Source organism: Desmodus rotundus, chromosome 5 (genome assembly GCF_022682495.2).
Source record: "Desmodus rotundus isolate HL8 chromosome 5, HLdesRot8A.1, whole genome shotgun sequence".
NCBI lineage: Eukaryota > Metazoa > Chordata > Mammalia > Chiroptera > Phyllostomidae > Desmodus > Desmodus rotundus.
Window position 1 is genome coordinate 40485576 of NC_071391.1, and position 25442 is coordinate 40511017.

Genomic DNA, 25442 nt, shown 5'->3' on the forward strand with positions numbered 1-25442 from the left:
CATTCCCAGCTCAGTGCCTGATTTAAAGAGAATGCTTTCCCACATTGTCTCTCTGCATGTTCACCTCAGCCCTCGCAGTTGTGAGAGGCTTTACGGATGGAAACTGGAGGTTAGGTGACTTGCCCAAGGGCACATGAGGCTAGTGGTAGAGCCAGGCACTGCCACGGTCTCCTGATTCCTGCTCTGCCTGGTGCTCTTGGAACTATTGTGCTTAATATACATGGAAGAGAGTAGAAAGGCTCGGATATGATTTCTGGATTTGATATTGTCTGGTTCTGTGACCTTGGGCAAGTCATTTGACCTCTATTTCAGATTTTTAAAAATCTGATAAATTAGTGTGATAATACCAGCCCTAACTCTCAGGCCTATTATGTTGAACAGGTGAGCCAAGATTTGTATGAGTATTTTAGAAAAAAATAAGATAATTTGTAGCTACAGGGAGGAACTTGTTTCCTCTAAAATGTGCACCCGTCCTTCCACATCTTGTAGACGCTATCATAAGAGTCTTCAGACTAAAAGGATGATGGTCCCGCCTACCTCACCATCACTCAGAAAGATCCCCCTCTTTCCCCTGGGAACCCAGCCTTGTATTTCATAACTGGTTATGAGAACGTTGTTAGTTTGTAAGATCAGACGGCAGTGTACTTTAGTGGAAAGTGCACTGGACTAGGGGGCAGCAGACTGTACAACTAGCTTTGTAACCGTGGGCTAAAGGTTTGATCTCTCTGAACCTCAGCTTTCCCATCTATAAAATGGCAATAATAATATCTGTCCAGTGTATTTCAAAAGGTTCTGAGGATCAAACAAAATAGTGCATGTAAAAGCATAAATGCACCCAGGGGGATTAAACTTACAGGGCCTGCTGTGCTCATGCGCTGTGCCCGTGCACCGTGCCAGCTCTTAGATAGGGGTGGTACTCCTACTGGCCATGACAGCAGCTCACGGGAGGCCTGGGCTTTAGCTGCAGGCCCAGAGCAGGGAAGAGAGATGAGATTGTAGCTGTATCACCTTTGTTGCTTGGGCTTTGACTCTGGACTTGCCCAGGACTCTTACTGGTCCTGACCTAGTGTCTTTCCTCTCCATTGCAGGAAGATGAGAGACTGCTTGGGCACCAGCACTAGTACCATGAGTCCCTGCACTGGTTAAAGCCATCGCCACCACCTGGGCAGGCAGCAAGGTAAGCAGAGAGGCCAGTCCAGGCGAGCTCCTGGGATGTGAATGCATTTCCTCCTCAGCTGCTGCCCGGAAAATCCCAAGTGCACAAACAAGTCAAGGCAATGCATCTGGGTCCGTCTAGCCACCATATTCCGGGACCCAGAGAAAGGGCTTGCTTCCTCTCCTAGTACCCCCCACCCTCCACCACAGGATTCTTCCCAGTTATAAAAAAAAAAGGAGACACTGGAGGGGAGGAAAACAAGTCCACTCACTGTCTTCTCCCTTCTCCCCTCTGAGCTGTTTAAGCAAGTTCCCAGGAGCAGCCCAGAGCCCTTGTTTGACTGGAAGGGAGGTAGGAGGAGTGGAATGCGTGCAAAAACCGAGCTGATCAAAAGACAGTGCTGTTTCATGGAAGCCTCCCAGAACTGAGAGAGAGAGAAAGAGAGAGAGAGAGAGAGAGAGAGCGCGCGCGAGCGTGAGCTAGTGCTGGCGAGAACAGGGTCTCCATGACAACTGGCCTGGCCGGCTAGCCGAGCTCTGCTCATTTGGCTGGAAGGAACGCCACGAAAGGTCAGAGGAAGGAGCTGTGGGAAGCTCGCAGCAGGTATCAGAGCTAAGTGAGTGGATTTGGGGGCCCTGGGCTCCCTAACAGACTGTGGTGTGAGCCAAGCTCTGCTGAGAATGGAGTGGGCAGGAAAGCACCGGGACTTTCAGGTAAGGTCAGCCCCCGGCTCGGATTGTTTTTCCTCCTTTCCTGGCCATCGTCGTGGGCTGTTTTCTGGGAGGCAGGCAAGTGTCTGTACTCTCTGCTCAGGGTTTGGGGCTCAGGAATGATGTCATGCTCTAACAGTTGGATTCTATTAGCTTAAGGAGGAGGGGTACAGCCAATTTTCTTGACTTTGCAAGTCTAGCTGATCTCGCTTTCGCTGAACCTGAAGTGTTCAGACTTCACTATAGAAATCATCTTACTTTTATTTAGAACAAAGGCTTAGGGTATTTTACAGGAAGACTCTGATATAGAGAAAAGGAGTTATCATCACTCCAGCGTTGTGTTTGTAGTTGTTATGTGGAAACTCCAGTGTCTTTTGAGTGGCTAGGTTTCTTCTAGTGAACACTGTCTGTTTTGTCTCTTGATGCTGCTGTGTCTGACCTGCAATGAAAAAAAATGTTAATTAACTCAGCTAGGAGCCTGTGGGGAGTTCCAAGTCTCTCTGGAGCAATTAGTAGGACAGAGGGACTGTCTTAGGGATATCTAAACTGGGGTCCGGGGGTGTGTGTGTGTGCCCATGTGTGCGCCTGCCAGTCTGTCTGTCTGTCTCTCCCTGGTAGCTCAGTAAGAAACAAGCTATTCTCCCTCATTAATAAGGTCCATCACAGGCGTTCCTTAAAGATATATGGGTGTGGGGGAGGCAGGGGGCAGGTCTTGACTTGGAGGGCCTGCAAAGAGGTTTCTTATCCAGATTTGTGAGTGAGTTCTCAGCAGCAGCTGCTGAGAGCTAGGCTGCCTGAGGAGACATGAGGTGCTGGGGTTGTGCCGATGGAGCCCTTGGGTTAATATTTTAACTAGATATCGGGGCATGCAATGTGCCCCTGCCCTGTTTGTCCTCCGTTTCAGTAAAACTTGTTCTGACCTATCAGCGTGGCGTGTGGTGAGCTCAGTGAGGCCCAGGAGCAGACTCAGTCAGAAGGGCATTTTCCTAGATGAAAGGGGAGCTAGGCTGTCTGCGGTCTCATTAGGGGGACAAATGCAGTGGATGCTCCCTGCGGTGGAGACCCATCGGGAGGTGTGCCTCTGCTTCAGCCATGTTCCATCTTAAACTTACTCCTGGACCTCAGGCGACTTTGGTTTCTCTGTGGGGTGAAGGAACAGCTGCTGTCCTGGGTCTTCGGTTTTTCTTCTTGAACTTTCTGAACAGAATGTCTTTTGTATTCTGGCAAACAATGAGGGGGCCTTCTGCTTCACTCCGGGTCAGCTTGCCAATGAAAGCACTGGCCATCCCCACTTCAGGCTCCCACATGTGCACGCGTGTGCACAAATGTGGTGGCCTATGGGCCCCCGAGGGTGAACCCAGTGGCCCTGGACCTCAGATGGATCTCTTCTAAAACGAGGCATCTTTTCACTACACTTCAGGGATCCTCTGCTTGGGTGAAATGTGTTTTACTGGGGGGATACGGCATAACACTGTTGGTTGGGACTAAAGTTGCAGGGTGTGAGGTGGAGGCCTACTGCATGGTTGGCGGGCAATGCAGATCCAAGACGTCAGCTCTTCCCCACTCATGTGGTTGTGGGTGGGGCTTCTCTGATTCTGTTGCCCCCACACGTGGGAAGAGGCTAGTAGGTGACCTTTCTTTGGGTGTTGCAGACAAATGATGGGTTAAGAGACTTGAGTCTCTGGCCAGGTTCTCAAGGTGGACATGGGCAAATCCCTCAACCTGCCTGACCTTCAGATTTATTAGCTCTGTGATGGAAATAATGATGAAACTATTTCACAGGATTGTTGGGAGGAGCAATGAGATATTTTCCATGAAATAAGTCAAGTCCTATATAGTATAAGATGAATTGGAATTTGAAGGATGGCCCAACTCTCTTCTGGAAAGTCACTTTGCCTCTCTGCTCTGGTTTCCACATTTTTAAAGTGCCCTCATCTCTTCTGCATTTATAAATAAAAATGAGAAAAACCTTAGAAGACTTCTTTGAGATGTTAAAGGAAAAAGTAGTGCTTTCTGGGGTTGGGAAGTTTAGAAAGAGTGGTGTTCACCGCAGACTTTGAGCCTTGTGAACGACCCTTCAGAAGAGGACCCTTCCTGAGGTCACTGTACTCACGTTTCAGTACAGAGGAGAGGGCTTCCAGGAGACTCTGTGCTTTCGCCATGCCCCACTGCTAGCTGGCAGTTATGATGCCCTACATTTCAGTAGCTGGAGGAGAGGCTCCTGCTTGCCAGGGCTGGTTCCCTCCTCCTGCTGGGTCCTGCTGGGGAAGCTGCTCAGAGAGGGCACAGAGGCCTCTCTCCTCCATTCTGGGCTAGAAAGGCAGGGCTCCAACCGGCAGGAGGAGTTACTGCTCTGCCAGGCCCCTTGGGGGCTGGGTAGCTCTTTCAGGAACTCCTGCGGCTTCAGCTTAGAGGGAAACAAGAAAGAAAGAAACAAGGAAGTGGGAATTCCAAGGGCAGAGATACTTGATAGGCCGTGGGACTGTGCCAAGGCATGGAGGTGCAGGGGAGGGGCAACACCAGCAAGGGCATCTGAGATCTGTCCTGAGGGAATCGGTGGGGCTCACGGTATACTAGATGGGAACACAGGGAGGGGACGGGCACCCATGGGGTGAGGCCTCAGCTTTTGTTGTCAGGGAAAAACCCAGCAGCCCTGCCCTGGCGTGGTGGCCGGGAAGAAGCCCCTAGAAAGACCCAGGTAGGCAGATTTTTTTTTTTTTTAATTATTAACAACAGAGGCCTTTTTCCAGGTGAATCACATCATGGCAGCTTCTAAGGCCTCAGGAGAAGTTGTCCACTGCGTAGACTGGGGCTGCAGCTGCTCCCCACTCCTTGTCAACCCAGCTTCCCAGAGCTGAGTCACAACTTGGATCCCTCCATATTCCTTAAGGATTAAATAGTAACATTCCTGTTCTCATTCTCTCTCTCCCCCTTCCTCTACTCCCCTTCCTGCACCCTCTCCCCCGGGCTCCCTCTCTCTAAAATTAGGGTGATCAGTGACCCAAGGCAAACCTTGGAGGACAGGTCAAGAGCATCCTTAATTCTGCTGGCTCTGCTCCTGCTCCTAGAATGATGGGCTTGGGTGTACAGTTGGGAGAGGCACCCCAGACTCCAGATATCATGGCCGCACTGCTGGCCTGGAACTAAGAGAGGCTGTGCTCCATTCCCCACCCCCTCTGATTCTGATAATGATTTTGGGGAGGCCTGCTTGGCACCTGAGGGACGTGGGAGGGGGCTGAGTCCTGGTCCTTCCAAAGCACCTCTCTGTAGGCGGGTAGGACTGAGAGATTGAAGAGCATGCCTTCCTGGTGCTTCTCTTAGCTGTTACCTAAGAGATTCCTGATTTCCAGTGTTGGGCCTAAGAGAGTCTTCTGAGGCAGCCAAGCAGAGGGAACATGTATGGGAGCCTGCAGGAGGCCACGCAGCCACCCCACAGAGCCCTGGGTCAGCCTCCCTTCTGTGTTCTTCATTGGCTGGGGAGGAGAGGATGTTTAGGGCAGGCTGGGAGAGGGGGAGGGGAAATCTGCTGGCAGATAATTGAGTTCTTTGAGTTAGAGGGACCATGGAAAGTGGAGAAGGGGCCAGGAGGGCATGAAAGGGAAAAAAAAAAAAAAAGACCATCTGGCATAGTCTGCAGGGATTTCTCTTTAAAGCCTGTGGGAAAACTTGAGTTAGTGAGTGCCTTCTTCTGGGGGCGGGGAGGGGGATGCTGCACATCTATTTTATGCCGGGAGGAGACACTGTGTACATGGGTCTCAGGTGGGTGGGGGGAAATGCTGGGCACATCTGTCATCTGTCTCAGGGGAACGTGCTGCGTCACGTCATCTGATTGAAGAAGCCTGGGGTCTCTGTTTCTAGCCATAGACCCCAGAAAACTCCCGGGTGTGTGCGCGCACGCATGCATGTGGAGGGGAGAGGAAGATGTTAAATGAGTCTAGACTACAATATTGAAGGATTTTTCCAAAGATCCCTTCTCTTATTTTTTTTGGCTCTGATACATTGTTGTGGGGGCTGTTGAAATTATCACAGTATTCTTCTGGTCTACAAACTGCCTGAGTGGGGATTACACTTTCCCTAGAAAGGGTGAATTACACGCCATTAGGGTGTGAAGGCCCTTCTCTACTGAGCCGTTCCTAAGGATTTGTTATGAAACCACCCCAGGTTTTCAAAGATCCAGACCCTTGTTCTGTGTGACTTGTCCCTGAAGGGATTTGTGTGAGAACTGGAGATGGACCAATAGGAAGCAGCACAGTGAATGAAGGGCTGTTTGGGAAACTTGAGAAAAATGGAAGGTTATGGGAATCAAGATCTGAAACAGTAGAAGGCTACTAGAGGGACACAAGAGAGAGGCCCTGATGAGAGGACTGGAGAGAAGGTAGTTCTCAGGGGCAGCGGGGGTATAGCTAGAAGGGGGTACCTGGGCAGACCTAGGAGACCTTCGCAATTGAGCAGAAGGCTGGCCTGCCCCCAGGGGACTCCAGGGGACGGTGTTTTATAGGTTCTAACAAGTACTGGGATCTCAGGGGTAGGTGGGGGTGGCTGGCATTGGAGTTGACATCCTGTTTATTTGCTCTCAGGCTTGGCAGCATCTCTGGTGCCCATACACCCTCTTGGTCTCTTCACCCATTTAGTCACTGAACACAGGATCAGGGCCAAAAGCCAAGAGCCAGGCAGGATCTAAAAAGTATCAAGTGTGGGACTCATCCCCATGTATGTTGTGTTAGATGTTGTGATGACTTCCTCCCCAGTGTGAGCCTCTGTCAGTGTGATTAAGAGAGAAGAAACATAGTTAGATCTGCTGAAGTTTGGGGGTTTGGGGGTAGGGTTAATGACCATCTCATGCTTTAGGCTGGGAAAAAGGAGAAGGGTCCAACTCTTAGATGCTGATTTAAAGCACTGTTTGAATGATGGAAGAGCGCCAACTGAAGGATTGGAAATATGAGAAGGGTGAGGGTTCTTGGCCTGTGTCAGAGCTTCTCGGAGAGTGCCAAAGGATGGGGTATAGGGAGTGAGTAATAGGAAGAGGGAAATGGGAAAATTGGAAAGAAAACTATAAAGTCAGCTAGGTTTTAGAACCCCTTCGCTTTGCTGGAGGAACTGAATTTTGGTGTGCTCACTTGGGTTTTGGAACACAGGCCCCCTTATGGAGTTATGATAACTGAATTTTATAGATTGCTTTTAAATGAATCAACCTGTGACGTGTTTGTTCAACCAGATGCTCTGAGCACGTGGTGCCTTCGAGCGGCGCTGGTGGGACCATTTGCACTTACTAGAGTATTTTACAGTCAGCGTAGTGCAGTGATTAAACCCTGGAGCTCAGGGGTCTTACAAGCCTACATGTAGAACCTGACGTTACCATTTACTAGCTGGGTGATCTCGGGCAAGTTATTTAGTCTCTCTGAACCTCGGTTTTCTGTGAGGCATCTGTAAGATGCACACAGTATAGTACTTAGCTTGTTAGAGTTGTGGCAAAGATGAGATGAAATGATATCTGTAAGGCCCTCCACCCAGTGCCTGGCACATAGTAAACATTCGGGGCTTTCCATTATTAATACCAACTGAGAGCAGCATTTTTAAGACAGGAAGGCTGGCATCTCCTCATCATGTTGGGGTTACTATGCTAGGAAAGTGAAACCAGATTCTTCTTTTAATAGGAGTTTCCACTTCACACTTTCTTCATCTTTCTGTCAAGACCCCAGGAGAGTCTCTGAGGTAGTCCTTCTCAACCCAGCCTCACAGGTTCAGCGTTATCTTCTGGTAGGGTGCTTACCCTTCCCAGTCAGGGGAGACTAGCACTGCCTCTTGCTGGCCCCCTTTCCTGCAGGCCAGCCATGTGGTGCTCCTCCTTAACCTGGCACTGGAGGCCGTTCACCAGCTGCTCCCCCTGCTCTGGATGCAGACCACACCAGCACTCCTCCCTCCACTTCCATGGATTCCATCTGTGCGTGCCTCAAGACCCAGCCTAGGGCACAGACAGGCACTGCAGCCAGCTCTGGGGCTTGTCATCTGGCTCTTCTTCTTACTGTCTGTGGACCTCTGGCAAGTTGATCTCTGTAAACTTTAGTGTCTTCATCTGTAACTTGGGGGTCTCGTTACCCACCTCAAAGGTTTGTTGTAGGGGTAAGTGAGTGCATTTATGCAAAACACTGAGCTTAGTTCTTGGCATGAATATGCTGTCAGTAAGTTAGCTGCTGCTGCTGCTGCTGCTGTTAGAGATCTCTCTTGCCTGTGAATTTCTTTGTCTGCATACGCAGTAGAAAGAGCCCCAGCCAGGTAGTCAGCAGATCTGAGCTTTTATCCTGGTTCCATCTGCAACTGACTGAGTGATCCTGGGAAAGTCATTTGGTTTCTCTAGGCTTCAGTTTCCACTTCTTGACAGTGGGAGTTTTGGATTGAGTGTTTTCATCGATATTCTGACTTATTTTTCCAACTAGCCCTGAAGTTCTGTGGAATTAAGTATAATATTCTATACCTTTCATTTTCTCAAATAATTGAGTAACATTTTTTAATCCCGACAGCTGGATTCTAGGAAGCGTTTCTACTTGGTGCTCATGCCTTAGAGAGTTGGGAACTCGTTCTCCGATGCACAGGCTGTGGCTGCAACAACTTGCAGAGTCTCCAGCCCTTTGTGAGCGGGAGAGCCCACCAGGGCCGTGAGACTGGAGGGTGGGTTTCACTCGGTGCTCTGGGAGAACTCCAGTTGACAGGTGGGGACTGCTTGTTTGTCCTGTGGTGTGGACTTAGACCAGCGCCCCGAATGACCACTGCCATTGCTGTTTCCTCCCCTCAGTGGAGGAAAATGGCAGTGGTTTGTGGCTGACCCTCTCCTGTGGAGTTTTGAGTGAGCCAGTTGTGCTCAGAGGCAAACCTGTGTGTTAGGGGAAGAGTCGTCCAATGAGAGAATAATGTTGAAAGCCTGGGCCCTGGACTGTTGGGGGTCAACTTCTGGCTCTGCCATTTGCTGGCTGTGCGGCCTCAGAGAACTAACTTAGCCCTTCCTGCCTTAGTTCCTCTTCTGTAAAATTGCTAAGGTTGTGAGGCCTAAGCATCAGGTGCTTAGAATAGTGGTACCTTGTACCTAGTGCTGAGTGAAACGTGACCGATGGTTGTGTTGTTTGTTTCACTGTAAGCCAAGCAGAGTTTCAGAGTTTGTAGTCTGTTGGGGGGTCGTTCTGCTGAGAGACGTGAGGCGGTATCTCCTTCCTCTATGTCTTGGGCGGATGTCTAGGGTCAGCACAGCAGTCGTAGGTGTCCCCCAACTAGTACCTAGGTCATAGCTCCTGTACCTCGCTGTGGTAAATAAAAATGTAAACCGGAGGGGGAATCTGGCTGAACCAAAGGCGCCTGTCGGTTGAAAGGTCCCTCTCTGATGAGTAGTGTATGTCATGTCGTATGGCACTGGGGTAGGGACATGAGTGAGATGGGAGGTGGGCTAAGGGAGAGTGTATACTCGCAGGCAGAGAGAGCTAGGTATGAAGAGTGGGCAGGTGGTTGGGGCTAAGACAGGAAGCGGCATCATGAAGCTCCAGGCACTTTTTCTTTCCAAGAGACAAGTTGACTCCCAGCCCCAGGTGAGCTTTGCCCCAGCAGCGACCATGCAGACAGACCGCTCTCAGAAGAGCAGCGGGTTGAGATGAGGAGGTTCTAATCTGTTCCTAACAAGAATGGGGAGCATGCATAGCCTGGTGCATCTTATCTTCAAGTGTAATTATAAAAGAGATTTCCTTCTCCAAGTGCAAGAAACAGGAACTTTTGCTGCCAAACTTAGCTGCGTGTTTTAAGTCCCTCAAATCTCCTTTGAGTGCTACCAAAGCTCTCAGCTTTGTTGTTATCTCTTGTTGAAATATAGCCTGGAAAGGTCATATCAACGGTGCCAATTTATGGGCCTGCCGAACCCAGGGAGGCCTAGGGCAGAATGGGGAGTTCCTGGGAGGAGGTGCTTCACAAATTTTCCCTTTGAGTGAAGCTGTTTATAATTTAAAGTTCCCTTTGCTTTAAGAGACCAAACTCTGAAGATTAGGGTCAAACAACGTATTTCTTCTGTTTTACTTCTGTAGGCTCCCCAGGCAGGAGCTCAGACTCCATAGTAGCTCCCTGTCCAATCAGGAGAAGCTTGGCCTTGATACATACAGTATGCCCTGCACTCCCTATTGGAGGCAAGTTTTCCCGACACAAAGTTGTGGCAGGATCCTGCATCCTATTTAGTTTATTACCTATTTTTGACCTACTGTGTGTTCTGTAGGAGTGATTAAAGAGGTGAAGACCAGATAGTGTACAAGATACACATGGGGCCTTGTTCTCACATGTGAAGATCTGAGGGTAAGAGGGTCAAGCCCATGTGTGTATATATGTGTCACCTGGCAAAACGGGTGCAAATAGGAAAGGTAATGAGAGAACCCGACTGACCGTGCAACTATAGAGAAGTGTGGTACTGGCATGTGAGAGGAAAGTACCTGGGGCTGCTGAGATGAACTTGGCAACGGCAGGGAACGTGGCTTGCTGTCCGTGACTTGACTGACTGAGCTGGCTTTGGAATTTGGAAAGGGAAGACAGCACTGAAGTTCCTTATTTTCTTTGCCTCCTTCTAACCCCCTTTTCACTCAGCCCTTTGGGTTTGGACGTAAATGGAAAGACTGCCAGAGAAGTTGCTGTTTTTAAAATAGAATGGGTTCCTGTCTCTCTGAGTTTGTCATCACTGCTGCTCAGCAAGCACTGAGTTGCTGCTCCATTGTCTGGGAGAGCCAGCTGTGGGGATGCCACTGGTAAGGAGCGGGGTGGATTTTGTTGACTGTTGAGTCAATTGCCCAAAAGGAAGTGGCAGGGATCGAGTGAAAAAGACAACAAGAACAACTGGGCATTTTTGTTTTATTTCAAACTCATTAAATGGAAATAGAAAAGCTTTTTTTCAATATCAAAACCCCACAACTGTTTGGTCAAACCAGAGGAGTTTCAAAACAAAGTCTGCTATCCAGACTATCCTTTTACCTGAAAAACACCCAAGCTCAGATGGCTACATAGCTTTGCTGGAAGGAGTTGAGCCCTGGGAAGCTGCAGACACTAAACGAGAAAACCGTGGCATTGTGTGTATTTTGCCACAAGTGGAAAAATCGGTGAGGGAAAAGCCATGCAGATCGCAGCACCTGTGTAGGCCTCCCAACCCCCGAGAGCAGTTCAGGCTTTGCCAGTTGGAGCGTGGAATACTGCGATCTCGCTGTGTCCCCCAGGAGTTTATTTCTCCTCAGCCCTTTCTCTTTTTAATTGACCATCTTTCCCTGAGATCCAATATTCTACTGCCGCCAGTTAGTTGGAGAAAGAAGGGGTGTGGGGACTACCCGACTGTTTCTCTTGCTTGGAAACTGAATTTATTTATTCATTCGATCGTATTTTTTTGAGTATCCATTTTGTTCTAGGCACTGTTATAAATGCTAGGGATGTAGAGATAACTGAGACAGCCAAGTCCTTGTATCACAGAGCTTAAAGTATAGTGGGGAGCAGCCAGTAAACAAGCAAACAAGTCAATGAGGGAGATGAAGATCACGATAGGAGCCCTGAAGGAAATAATGGTGCCGTGAAAGAGAGTAACAGGAACTTGAGAGCCTTTTCAAAAGAAAACTTAGAGAAGGCCTCTCTGAGAATATTGTTACATTTGAGCTGCAAGTTCAAGGAAGAGAAGCAGCCTTGAAGGTGCAGCTGTGGGGGAAGTATGCTCCTGGGAGAGGGAGCAGCAGAGGCACAGCCCCTGAGGTCGGAAAGAGCTTGGCACGTTGGCAGGACATAAGGTCATCATTGTTAGAACACGGGGAGCTCCTGGATGTGGGGTGTAAGGCATTGGCAAAGGCTAGTTCAGGCAGAGCCTTTTGGCACTGGTAAGGTGTTTGGAGAACCAACACGAAGGGTTAGTAAACACACACACACACACACACACACACACAAGTGTTTTTTATTTTTAAAAAGATGTATTAATTTTTGAGACAGAGGGTGGGGGGTGAGAAAGAAACACTGATTTGTTGTTTCACTTATGCATTTTTTGGTTGATTCTTGTATGTGCTCTGACTGGGGATCAAACCTGCAGCCTTGGTGCATCTGGACGATGCTCTCACCAACTGAGCTATTTGAGAGATGGTTGGTAAAAGGAGCATATTGAATTTGATTATCTGAGAAGAATGAAGGATAAAATATGGGCAAATGGAAAAGATCTGGAGTAGTGGTAGACACACAGCTGATTAGTTGAAGGAAATTGAGTAAGTATTCAGTTCCGCATATTTTTGGGGATCAGGCATGTCATGTGTTTTAAAAATGTCTGTAGATGTTAAGTTAGTGTTGTATCATTAGTAGAATGATTACTCTGTTCTAGGCACTGTGTTATACTAAGCCTTTTCCTTTGCATCATTTTGGTAAATTCTCACAACAACCTGTGAGTGAATTTGTTGATATTCTCATGTCTACAGATGAGGAACTCAGAGTGGCCGACACGCTTAAAATCTAAAGCTGAGTCTGTATGACTCCAAAGAATGTGCTTTTTGGACACCACCCCTCTGATCTGTATGCCAAGTGTACCTCCTCTTAGTTATCTGAAATAGTTAAGGAATCCTTTTTCCTGCATTTTTATCTGTTGTTTACTGCCATGTTCTCCTTTCTATCCATTGGAAGCTGGGATGGATTTTGTGGAGTTGGACGAGTTTTTTCCCCCAGCTTTCTCTGAAAGGAGTTCCTGGTTAATATTGAGAACGCCAGTCCTTAATGAAAAACAGGGGAGGGCTGGTGTGTGTGGCAAGACTTGAAAACAATAGCCTGAACCGCCGCTCTGCCCGGGTGAGACAAGTGATGATCTTTCTCATTAATATGCCACAAGTAGTTACTAGGTCACAACTTTTCACTGGTTGGAAATTGAACATGGACTCGTTTCTGTGGGTGGATACTTCATTTTCAAGGGACTGATCCTGTTTGGATTCTATATATTAAGGGTTAGGATTCTGAAATGAAAATGTGAAGGGTGTTTATAAATGCTCATTCCTCGGTGTTCTTGAGATCTGTGTTCGGCCAAGCCAGCCGGTTTTGTGAAGGATAGAGCAGAGTGAGACTGAATGGCAGATTTAGCCTAGATTCCTGACACATACAAGAATTTCTTTTATAAGTGAGAGGATTCTCCTTTCCAGCCTTCCCTATTCCTGTCTGTGTTAGTGAGTACTTTGCTTCTAAAGGAAAAGATAATGTGGTTAGGAAAGATTCCTTAGACAGTGTTTTTTTATCCTTAGCACGGATCCACTTGTCAGATGGTAGATGGTCATCCACCAGGAGCAGGTCCATGCAGATGAATTAGGGGATAATGCTGAAAAGATCGGTCACGGTCACATCTTGAGGGGCTTGAAGCCTCTGTGAATTGGGGGATCATTTTTCTTCTACAAGCACACAAAGAACACAAATAGGATTTGCTTGGTAGACAAGAAACCTATATGACCTTTGGAAGATAGAATTGGAGTGGGAGGAAACTTGTCTGTATTATTGGGTGTGACTAAGAGGTGATATTCCAGTCCCTCAAAATTAAGAGACAACCGGGGTATCTGAGCTCCACGTTGCCGAGCTCTCTGGAGCTGTAGAGTCGTGGTTTGCAGACTTGAGCGTGCCCCAAACTCACCTGGGGAGCTTGTTGCCAATCAGTAGCCCTGAAGTGGGGCCTGAGAATTTGTATTTTTAACAGGCTTCTGAGTGCTGTTGCTGCTGCTGTGGGCTGGGAACCACTGCTTAAGAAGCTCCACAGCTGAGGCTCAAATGAGGCTGTGAGGGCCAGATGCTAATTCGTATGCCTTCTTTCATTAACCTAGAATTTCACATCTGTACCTTAGAATCTCTTGGGTGGCATACCCTATAACATCAACAGAGCTGCCCTGGTCACAGTAACTCCTCTCACGGTATCCATGTCACTCTCGGAGGAGCTTTCCAGCTATGTGCTTGTCTCTAAACAGCTGTTTGACTGATCTTTGGAACATGCCCATCTGGGCACTTGATTCTATTAGGACAGGTGACCTGTATGCCAGGATAACCTCCACCCCAGCCTCTGCCTTTCAGCACAGCCTTATGGGCAGGCTCAGCATAGTGTGTTCTGTTGATTAACCACGTTTGCACAAGACATACCTGGGAGATTACCTCTTTAGCTCCAGAGTGCAATTTCAAGGGCAAAGTCCATTGTTGGCAGCTAATACACTGAGAACACCTGGAAGAGAGGCTTTCACTTGACTTTCACTGAGCCAGGCCTCAGCGCCTGTTCCCACAGGAGTCGGGTTTTCTACTTGTCTGCTGCCCAAGCAGGGAACATGGGGCCGCTTCTCCCAGAGCAGCATGGCTCCAGGCACTGCCCCTTGCAGTTGACTTCAGGTCCTGTGGCTTCAGGTGACGCACTTGAGTCAGCAGATATAAACTGCCCTCTCTCCCTTGACACTCTCACTTCTTAAATCTTTGTCTGTATGTGCTTCTTTCTCCCCTTGGGGGGAGGATCTTCATTTTTCCTTGGTCAGTGACTCTTAGACTTTCCCCTGGGCCTCTCTCTCCTCTTCCTAAGCTTCTCATTAGTTCAGTACAATCATAGATTCCTGTGCGAGTGTGGGAAGACACAGTGAAAGTTACCTGGCCTAGCACCGCCCAATCTCTTTCATATCCCTGCACACACAGAAAATGATCATTTTTGTAAGGCGCACTGGGATAGAAGGCGGAGGCTGCCCGGTGTTGAAGGAGTCACCACGTCTGCACAGCTGGAACCCATTCTTGGCATATTGGTTGGGACTGTGATCCAGTCCCAGGTGCCCCAGAAGTCAGAGGTGAGAAAACCGAGCACCCAAGGTGGCACTCAGGACCAGGACTCAGGACTGTGTGCTTGAACCAGGGCCCGGGGCCCAGGGCCCTTCATTTCTTCTGATTGCTTTGCAAGAACTGTAATGTGTTACAGTTTCAGGTTAGCCAGTGTGCAGGAAACTGTCTCAGGTGAACTTTTGTTTTAGATTATCTTCCTTTAAAAAAAAAAATAAAACCAATACATTTTTTAAATGTTTACAAAATAGAAAAATATATGTCAGGATATGTGTCTCTCCTAGAAATATAATCATTTCTAACAGTTGGGTAACAGTGGATCCTTTTTATACTACAGTAGATTTATATATACATTTCTTTTATTTTTACAATAAAAAATTATCTTCTAACCAAAAAAATGGGAAATAAGAAGTGTTGGCAAGGAGGTGGAGAAATTAGAACCCTCATATGTTGCTGGTGGAAATGTAAATGGCGCAGCTGTGGTGGAACCAAATTCTTCTGGTTCCTCCAAAAGCTAAAACTTGCCACATGGCCTAGCAATTCCACTTATCTATGTACACACCCAAAATAATTGAAAACAGGGACTCAGATACTTGTATGCCAGTACTGGTTCATCGCAGCGTTATTCTCAGTAGCCAAAAGGTAGAAACAACCCAAGTGTTTATTCACAGATGAATGAATAAACAAAATGTGGAAGATGCAGTGACTGATTATTCAGCCAGAAGGGATGAAGTTCTGATTCATGCTACCACATGGATGACCCTTGAAGTTGTTGTGTAAAATGAAATAAGCCAGACGCACAAGGACAAATATTGTGTGATTCTGTTTATATGAAATATCTATACTAGGCAGATTCATAGAAACAGAAAGTAGATTAGAGGCTACTGGGAGCTTAGGGAGAGAGGAGATGGGGATTATTGCTTAATGGTTATCGGGTTTCTGTTTTGGGGTGATGAAAAAGTTTTGGAAATAGTGGTAAATGGTTGCACAACAATGTGAATGCCACTGAGTCGTAAACTTAAAAATGCTTAAAATGGCAAAATTTATATATATTTTACCACATAAAAAAGAAAAAAATGATTATACTCTACTGGAAATTTTTTCACTTGATTATTTACCTAGGGTATTTTTCCATGTCGGTACATTACTTCTAATGGCAGCATCGGGCTTCTTCAGGTGGATGATTGCACTTTAATCAAGCTCTATTGATGGACAACTGAGTTGTTTTCCAATTGTTTTAAATAAACAGTGCTACAATAAACAGCTCGATGCAGCTGTCTTGCCTAAGTGTTCCAGTGCTTGTATTTCCTTAGGCAAAATTCCTAGAAGGGAAAGAAGATTTGCTGATCAAAGGGTATTATGCTCATTTAAAATGTTAATGAATATTGCCAAACTGCTTCCCGAGGAAGTTACATCAATTTAGTTTTCATCAACTGTATATAAACCTGCCTGTTTCCACCACACCCTTGGCAATGTGGGTGTTACTAATCTTTGCCAATCTGATAGGTGAAAAAGGATTAATTATTGTTACTTTATTTAGGATTTCTTTAATTATTAGTGAAATTGAATACCCTTTATGCTCACTGGAAGTTGTGGTTATTTTTATGTGAATTTTCTGTTCAAATATTTTGTTTATTTTTGTTTGGTCAGTATTTTTTCTTGTAGATTTATAAGAACTTTTAGAGTTCTTTGCCTTTGTTTATGCTGTGTATTTGCCTTTCACGTGCTTTTAAGTTTTTTTTTCTTTTTTCTTTTTTTTTAATATATTTATTGATTATGCTATTACAGTTGTCCCATTTCCCCCCCCCCACTCCACTCCATCCTGCCCACCCCCCTCCCTCCCACATTCCCCCCCCATAGTTCATGTCCATGGGTCATACTTATAAGTTATTTGGCTTCTACATTTCCTACACTATTTTTACCCTCCCCCTGTCTATTTTCCACCTATCATCTATGCTACTTATTCTCTGTACCTTTACCCCCCTCTCCCCTTCCCACTCCCTTATTGACAACCCTCATGTTCTAGTTGTTTGCCTAGTTTGCTCTCGTTTTTGTTTTATGTGTGGCCGTTAATAACTGTGAGTTTGCTGTCATTTTTACTGTTCCTATTTTTGATCTTCTTTTTCTTAGGTAACTCCCTTTAACATTTCATATAATAAGGGCTTGGTGATGATGAGCTTCTTTAACTTGACCTTATCTGAGAAGCACTTTATCTCCCTTCCATTCTAAATGATAGCTTTGCTGGATACAGTAATCTTGGATGTAGGTCCTTGCGTTTAATCTTGGGTAATGTAATTATGATGTGCCTTGTTGTGTTCCTCCTTGGGTCCAGCTTCTTTGGGACTCTCTGAGCTTCCTGGACTTCCCGGAAGTCTATTTCCTTTGCCAGATCGGGGAAGTTCTCCATTATTTGTTCAAATAAGTTTTCAATTTTTTGTTCTTCCTCTTCTCCTTCTGGCACCCCTGTAATTCGGATGTTGGAACGTTTCAAGGTGTCCTGGAGGTTCCTAAGCCTCTCCTCATTTTTCCGAGTTCTTGTTTCTTCATTCTTTTCTGGTTGGATGTTTGTTTCTTCCTTCTGGTCCATACCATTGATTTGAGTCCCAGTTTCCTTCTCATCACTATTGGTTCCCTGTACATTTTCCTTTGTTTCTCTTAGCACAGGCTTCATTTTTTCATCTGTTTTTTGAACAGATTCAACCAAGTCTGTGAGCATATTGATAACCAGTGCTTTGAACTGTGCATCCGATAGGTTGGCTATCTCTTCGTCGCTTAGTTGTATTTTTTCTGGAGCTTTGAAGTGTTCTGTCATTTGGGCCATTTTTTTTTTTTTTTTTTTTGTCTTGGCGCGTCTGTTACTTTAAGGGGCGGAGCCTTAGGTGTTCACCGGGGCGGGGTAATGCTGGTCGCTGTGCTGTATGTGGGGGAGGGGCCGAGAGGGGGCAATGGAGCCCACCTCACTGTCCTCCAGATTTCAATCTTTCACTCCGATACCCACAATCAAACTGGGCCACTCTGGTGCTGGTTCCCGAGTAAGTGGGCCTGTGCACACTCTAGGCCCCTGTGGGTCTCTCCAACAACCTCTCCTGTGAGGCTGGGAGTCTCTCCTGCTGCCGCCCCAACCCCCAGGGGCGCTTTCAATCAGAGGTTTCAGGCTTTATTTCCCCGAGCTGGAGCCCTGGGTTGCACGGTCTGCTTCACTGCCCGCCGTTCGTCAGGTTTATCTGTGGGCGAATGTGGTGCCGCAGGGTGCTACCCGCCACTCTGCCTGCCCCACTCTCCGCCACTCTGAGTCCGGCCCTCTGGGTTTATCTGTGCAAATGTGGGGCCTCAGGGTCTGCTAGTGCTCGGACTGCCTGCGCCATTTGTCCCACACTCCGCCAGTCTCAGTCCCGCCACAGCCACGTGAGTCCTCTCCACCCCGGTGCCCGTCTCCGCCCCTCCTACCAGTCTGGATGTGTTTATTTTCTATTTCCTTGGTGTCGGTCCCCCTTGTTGTTCTATTCTCTGTCAGTTCTGGTTGTGCGAGGAGGCGCAGTGTGTCTACCTACGCGGCCATCTTGGTTCCCGCTTTTAAGTTTTTTTTTTAAATTATTTATTTATTTATTTATTTATTTATTTATTTATTTATTGTTATTCAATTACAGTTGTATGCCTTTTCTCCCCATCCCTCCACCCCACCCCAGCTGAACCCACCTCCCTCCCCCCTCTCCACCCTCCCGCTTTTAAGTTTTTATGTAGGCAAATAGATGATATTGAATGTCATCGCTTCCGCCCATGGCTTTTGAGTTGGATTTTATGTCATACTTTGAAAAATTTTCTTCACTCATCAGAATTATAGAAATAGTTCATGTTTTTTTATGATTTCAATTTTTACACTTAAACTGTGAGTTTGTAATTGATAAAAACTCAAAATAACCTTTTTCTTTGTAATTTGCTTTTCACATAAAATTTGTAAACTTGTCCACTTTAGTGCTTTTAGTGAGGGAGGCTATCTATATTCAAATTCATGCTGTACTTCTTATTTAGTATGTACCATAACCATTAAAAACATTTTCTTCAGCATTTTATAAACTCAGTGTACAAAAAAATTCTTCAGAGAGAGTCATATCAGGAAATTGCGCCCCTGTCTTCCGATTTCCAAGCCTGTTTCTTGTTTGTTTTCTGTTATTCTTACACAGCACAGCCTGGCTCCTTTTCGTCGTGTTTGGGGATAGTCGTATGACTCCACTTCTGAAAGACTGCACTTGACCCCGTAGACCTGTACATTGTGGCACACTAGGCCCAGATACTGCGGTGGGAGCCGGAGGCAATTGCATGTTGAAGATGCATGGTTTGTGCTGAGGAGATAGACGCAAGGGCCCAAGTCCGAGGGGATGTAAGACCCAGGAAGGTGAGATTCTGTGGAAGGGAAACGTCAGGAAGAAGTGATAAAAAAATTTCTTAACCTGTTTAGAAGATAGATTAAGGAAGATTTTTGAGAGACAAAAGAGAAGAGAGAAAAATGTTCATTGAGGACTCACTTATGTCCTGGATACTGAACTAATAGATTCCACTTAGTTGTATTTAAAAAGTCAGTGTTTAGTGCTCGGTTAACAACCTAGGGTTGCTGCTCCTAAGGGTTGTGATCCTGGAAAAGAAAGCCTTATTCAGGGGTCAAGTTAAGTACAGTCCTGGGGGCCGAAGTTAGAGTTTGAGAGACCGCGGAAAGTAGCATTGACCCAACATCATTCCTGTCCCTGTCAGCCAGTGGAGACCAAAATGTTTTTAGTAGAAATGAGCTAAATAAGGAAGCAGAAGGAGAACGTACTTCAGATCAGCAAACATTCATTAGGCCCCTTGTAGGACCAGCTGCATAGAGACATACAATCCCTACCCTTAAAGAATCTAATATTTGAATGGACAAGACATTCAAAAGGCGAGTACACGCAGTGTGACTTATGCTGCCGTACATGTGGCACTGGGAGGAAAGGATTAATTCAGTCACTGGTGGGAAGACAGTGAGGAAGATGAAGATGAGGGCAAGGCTTCACAGAGGACACGATTCAGATTTTGCAAAAGGCATAGATTTTTTTTTAAGTTTGTACCTTTTGACCACTATGAATAGTTGGTTTTTGAGTGAGCAAGGCAAGGAGGGGCCTTCCAGGTGGAGGGATTAGCTTGTGCAGGGGAAGGAGTGAGGCAGTGCACAGAGGTGGGTGCGCCACTGCCCGCTGGGCGTTTTGCTGCACGCAGTGGTGCGGAGTGAGCGGTGTCAGAATGTGGCTGCAGAGACCGGTCTCTGTCCGCCTTCCGCTGTTCTCTTTCCACCTCGCCTGAAACATTGTGGGTGTTCAAACAACAGTAATTTTATTATTATCTCTCATGGTTTTGGGGGTCTTGCTTGGGGTCTTCTCATGTAGTTTTAGCCAGAGGGTAGCGGGGGCTGGAATCAGCCGAAGACTCACTCACCCCTGTGTGTGGTACCTGAGCTGGGAAAACTCAAGCAGCTGGGCCTCCTCAGCTCTGTCCCTTTCACTTTACCCCCCACCCCCATTATTCCTCCGCATGGTCCCTCCAGCATGGTGGCCTGGGGGTAGCTAGCTTTCTTGTCAGGTGGCTGCAAGCCAGTGCCCTTAGAGAGACTGGCAGAGGTTGCATGGCCTTTATCTGACTTCTCTTGTCAAGCGCCCTCACACGTTCCCCAAAGTAGTTACAGGAGCCATCTGGTTCAAGGAGAGGAATGTCAGCAAATATGCAAACTTGTTTTGAAATCACCACAGTCGTACAGAGAAACTTGTATTTTATGCTATTGGGCTGTTTTCCCCAGACTTCATTCATTTCTTACCATCTTCCCAGTATCACCATGGCCTTTTGGTACCTGAACTACATGATGCTTAAATCAGCTCATTTTCAAACTTAAGTTTATTTTAAGAGGAAATGTTACCTCATTTTTTAAAAGTGGAAAGTCAATATTATTTACTGTGCAGAGAAGATAACTTTTAAAGTAAATTCAATAAACCCTGGCTGGTATGGCTTAGTGGATTGAGTGCCAGCCTGCAAACCGAAAGGTCGTGGGTTCCATTCCCAGTCAGGGCACAAGCCCAGGTTGTGGGTCAGGTGCCCAGTTGGGGGCTCATGAGAGGCAACCACACATTGATGTCTCTCTCCCTCTCTTTGTCCTTCCCTTCCCCTCTCTCTAAAAATAAAATCTTTAAAAAAAGTAAGTACAATGAAAACAAAAAAATGTTAAAAATTTTAGCTTTTTACTGCTGCCTATGAAAGTCTTCTTTCTCTTAAGAGTTTATCAAATGCTAAAGACAGAAGCAAATGAAGACTTTGTTAATCTAGTGAGAAGGTTTGAAAGGATTAAAGTGTGAATGACTCAGTCACCCTGTGACCCATGTGTTGAGTGCTGTGTGACATGGAGTTAGTGCCCACCGTGCAGTCCTTACCACATTGTGGGAAGCTCTGCTTGGGCCAAGGAGCTGCCAGAAGGATTGGAGTGCTGGAGTGATAGGGATAAATTTGCAGAATCACTGTGATGTGCCGAGAGCAGATCTGAAGAAAGTAAAAGCAGGAACAAGGAGATGGTTTTTAGGAAATTATTGCAATAATCCTAGTAATTGGCAATAAAATCTGAATTAAGAGTGGCAGGAGAACGGAGGAAGTGCCTGTGAGATCTTAAGCAGGTAGAATTTGCAGGACTTGGTGATGGATTGTACCAGAGTGAGGAGGGTGATGAAAGGTCAGGGATGAGCTGTAGAAACCTGTGTGACTTTGTGGAAAAAGTACTGGAGGGCAAAGTATTTAGTCAGGAGTGAAGGGGGAACAATGAGTTCAGATGTAGGCATTCCTTTCTCTTCAAATGTTTAACATGCGTTCACTGGCGTGTTACAGATTCATCTGATTGTTTCTTTGGAGCATTGGGTGTTATTTAGATTTTTCCCCTCTCTTCTGTATTTTCTGTAAACTAAGTTAGGCATAGAGCCTTGATTAGATTTTGATTTAAGAATTTTTGAGGGGAAAAACCCTTTATAAATGATACAGCAGATCAGAGGCACATAATGTCTGGTTTTTCCACCATTAGTGATGCTAAATTTGGTTACTACTTAAGGTAGGGCCAGCCAAATTACCCCACTGTAAAATTATAGTTTTCATTTTATAACCAGCAGATAATCTGTGGGTGACCTTTGGCACTCTTCCCCATCAATCTTTCACTTAAGTGGTTTTATTTTTTAAACTTTTTATTATGGAAGATGTCAAACACACACAAAAGTAGACAGAAGATGAACACCCATACATCCATCATCCAGCCTCAACTATTATCAACACGTGGACTAGCTTGTTTTATCTTTTTTTACTGCAGTTTTGGAAGCAAAAAAAGCACCATACCATTTCATCCATAAATACTTCAGAATGCATCTCCAAAAGATCTTTCAGATGTATTTTAGATGTCTTGAGTTCTGACCCGCACTTTTTAGTTGCTTTCACTGGGAATGCAGCGTGCTGCTGATTGATCAATCCGGAGTGAGGGCTTTACAAGTAGATATAGTGGAAGGAGAAAGGGACTAGGGATTTGAGGGTGAGGGATCATGGATTCTCACCTGGAAGGACGGAAAAGTGGTGGCCGATATAAACTAGGGAAGAGAGACTTGGCTAAGGTCCAAGGGCAGCTGTTGGGTAGTAAAAAGGTCAAGAGGTAGGCAGGAAGGGAAACTGTGGTCAGGGAGTAGGATTTTGCAGGACAAGATTGAGATGTATAGTCTCAGGCATCGACAAGTTCCCTAGTTTGTCCACAGATATGGGTGACTAAAGTAACGCTGAAGTCGGGTCAGTTGTGAGACAGGAGTTTTGAGTGGATCCATCCACACAGGGATTGAAGGTGCCAGGATGAAGAGAGGGCTGTCAGGAAGAGCCCCATGTATGTCAGGGCAGGAGACAGTGTGTGCACCTGTGAAGGGTCCGAAGATGGGGGACAGCTGCTTTACAGCAGAGCTGCAGCACTGTGGAATAGGCTGGAAGCTCGGTGGTGGGAGAAAGCAAGGTGAAGAAAATACAAAAGATTTTAAACAACTTCTAAGCTTCTTTGCTCTAGTAGACACTGCTGTCCACCGGCTGGGGTGGGAGGAAACCGCTGGGGTAGGGGAGTCAATGCGGAACAGGAAAAGAATTGTGATGTGTGTGCGGGGTTGAAGCAGGAGCCCCGTAGAGGAGATGCACTTGATCACCTAAGCACCAGTATTAGCGGAGTTGGGCAGGAGATGGCCAGTGATTCCCCGCTCACTGTTTTATCCCTAAGGGATCCCTTGGTGTAGTAGCCCCTGATGCCTTTTTGATTGAGGTTTATTTTGCTAGACAGTCTTTGTGAGAACTTGTTTTTCATTCTTTACACTTTGCTTACAGGTTTTGGGTAAGGGCAGGTAGAGAGATTGCCCATCTCTGGAGAAGGCGTGGTCCAGAGGAGTCCTAGCATTTCCTGCCGCTGGTGACCACTTGCCTCTTAAACTAGAAATCCACTGAAGCCTCGGGACAAGAGGTGGAGGTCCCCTTTTCTGACCTTGTCTATTCTCGTCATTGTCACTAAAATACCAGGGAAAGCATATACATGCATAGTGTGGGGCAAAAGGAGGTTTACAGTTGTGTGTATGCGAAACACAGAGTTTATTCTTATAATCTTGTTTATTGCATTATTTTCCACATGAACAGCTGTAAACCTACTTTTGCCCCACCCAGTATGTGTGTGTCTGTCTGTCTATCTGTCTGTCTGTCTATCTCCTGGGTCATTATCATCAGGCCTGTTGGAAAGAAGCTTATTGTAGGTTTCCTTTTTGAAGAACTTTGAGCTAAAGTCATGGACTTGTGGATGAGCCAGAAATGAAAACCTGAAATGAAAAGTCCTGCCCCTAAGACATCTCTTGAAATAATACTTTCAGGGTGATCATCACTGAAGGAGAAGAGGTTAAAGGGCAGTCGGGAGAAAAGAAGGCCAACCTGGCTTAATACCAGCATCTCTTTGATTCCAAAGCAAACAGAGCCTGTGCCCAGTGGAGTCTGGAAGTGGGATGATTTCTCACTATCTTGCCAAACACCTATGTTTAAGGGAGTGACTGACCCACAGACTTACATGGTTTTTATGAGTTTTATTGTGGAGAGAAAAGTATTTCTCTTAGGCTGCATTTGGAGCTCATTTCCTGCTGACTGGGCTGGTGTGTGTGTACATGTGTGCATGCATGTGTGTGTACATGTACGTGTGTGTGTGTTGTGAGCAGAAATGTCTGCTCTGCTTTATGCATCTCTACCTGGAGGGTAATGGTATTTATATATGAATAATACCTTAAAACATATAAAATATTTTTATATACATCACTTCATCGGTTTCATGGTCTGTCCTTTCAGAAGAGGAACTGAGGTGGCTGGCTACAGAGGACATCAGGACATCATAAAGATGGCACCCCACGTACTTAGTGGGAGGAATGGAAACTTGAAAGTCAGACCTAGTTTGAATTCTGGCTTCTCCTTTGACTAGCTGTATGACCTTTGGTTTTAGTTTTACTTAGTAAAATAGAATTGGTAACATTTACCTCATAGGATGGTTTTGGAGTATTAAATGAATTAACATAATTAACACCTGGGAACAATGCTTGGCACACAGTAGCTAACTGGCAGAGAGGCCTTAATCACATTAATGACATGGAAACAAAGCATCAACACCAAAGAAAAGAAGAGCATGCAAACGTCCTCATCCAGTCCATTAAGATGGCTTCTATGAATGGCCTTGGACTTTGAGTTCCTTGGTAGTCATGGAAACTGACTTTCTGATACTCTTTATGTTTAGGAAAGAGGAAACATACCATTTTCTCAAGGCACACAAAGTTTGCTTTTTAATGTTATATTTTTATGAGATTTCTATGTGGGTATCTGTTGGAGATGTTGAATAATAATGTAGACAGTATTCCGTACCATTTTTAATAAAGAGTTGCTTTTTTCTTGTTTTACACCCATAAGGACGCTTCTTCACTACTTTTACAGCAGATGCTTATGCGATCTCGATTTCCGATAGCTCTCTCGTGGTGACCACTAATAAAATACGATGTACTGCATGAAATCGCAGCTTGGTGAAAACCACCCTGCAAGGAGCTGAGCTCCTGGTGGATCTATAGAGCTTTCCAGTGACCTAACTGATAGAAACACGGGGCTTAAAATATCCAGGGGCATGGCTATTCATCACAGTCCTTCCATGGTCTTCTTTAAACATTGCTTTGTTAGTTGGGTTTAGTTGGGATTTTAGTTAGACAGCAGTCAATTCAGAAATCCTGAATTCTGTATTCTCCACTCTGTATTCTGTATTTCCAACTGAGAGCAGATCCACAGACTTCGGGAAACAGATGGGAGGATTGACTTTCTACTAGAAAGTGAAGGCCCCATAACTTGTGTTCTTGCCCGTATTAAAACATTACGGATTTTGTTTAGTCTTTATAATAGTCCTGGGAGGGAAGGACACTGACCAAATGTTTCATTCTCTTTGAAGTACCAGGCATTGGACTTTTCCTTCATTTACAAATGGGAGGCTGACTCAGTGCTGAGAGATCTGGTGAATAACCCATTGCATTCCTCCCCTTTCTTCTCCTCCATCTCCTGGGTCATAAATGCCAGACAGGGTTGCCCTTTGCTTTATTTCCAATCTGGAATTGACCACCATCACTTCTAGATAATACCAGCCCTGGGCAGTTGCTGAATGATGCTCACATCACAGGCAAATCATGGGATTATAGTGACTCAGGGAGAGATCCTAG

At 46.0% G+C, this 25442-nt stretch overlaps 1 protein-coding gene across 8 annotated transcripts in view; it reads left to right on the forward strand.

Annotated features, from left to right (window-relative positions):
• DENND2B (DENN domain containing 2B) overlaps positions 1-25442 on the forward strand; it is a 159211-nt gene that overhangs the window by 50098 nt on the left and 83671 nt on the right. For 4 of the 8 annotated variants that reach the window (XM_053924504.1, XM_053924505.2, XM_071221440.1 and 1 more), the window contains exon 2: positions 1089-1177. The exons of 1 other annotated variant lie outside the window; for it this stretch is intronic. The gene's annotated coding sequence lies outside the window, so the exon portion shown is untranslated. Of the gene's footprint in view, positions 1-1083; positions 1178-1476; positions 1870-14818; positions 14842-25442 lie in introns of those variants that run through there. 3 more of the 8 variants (XM_071221441.1, XM_045194119.3, XM_053924508.1) reach the window with 3 other exon arrangements.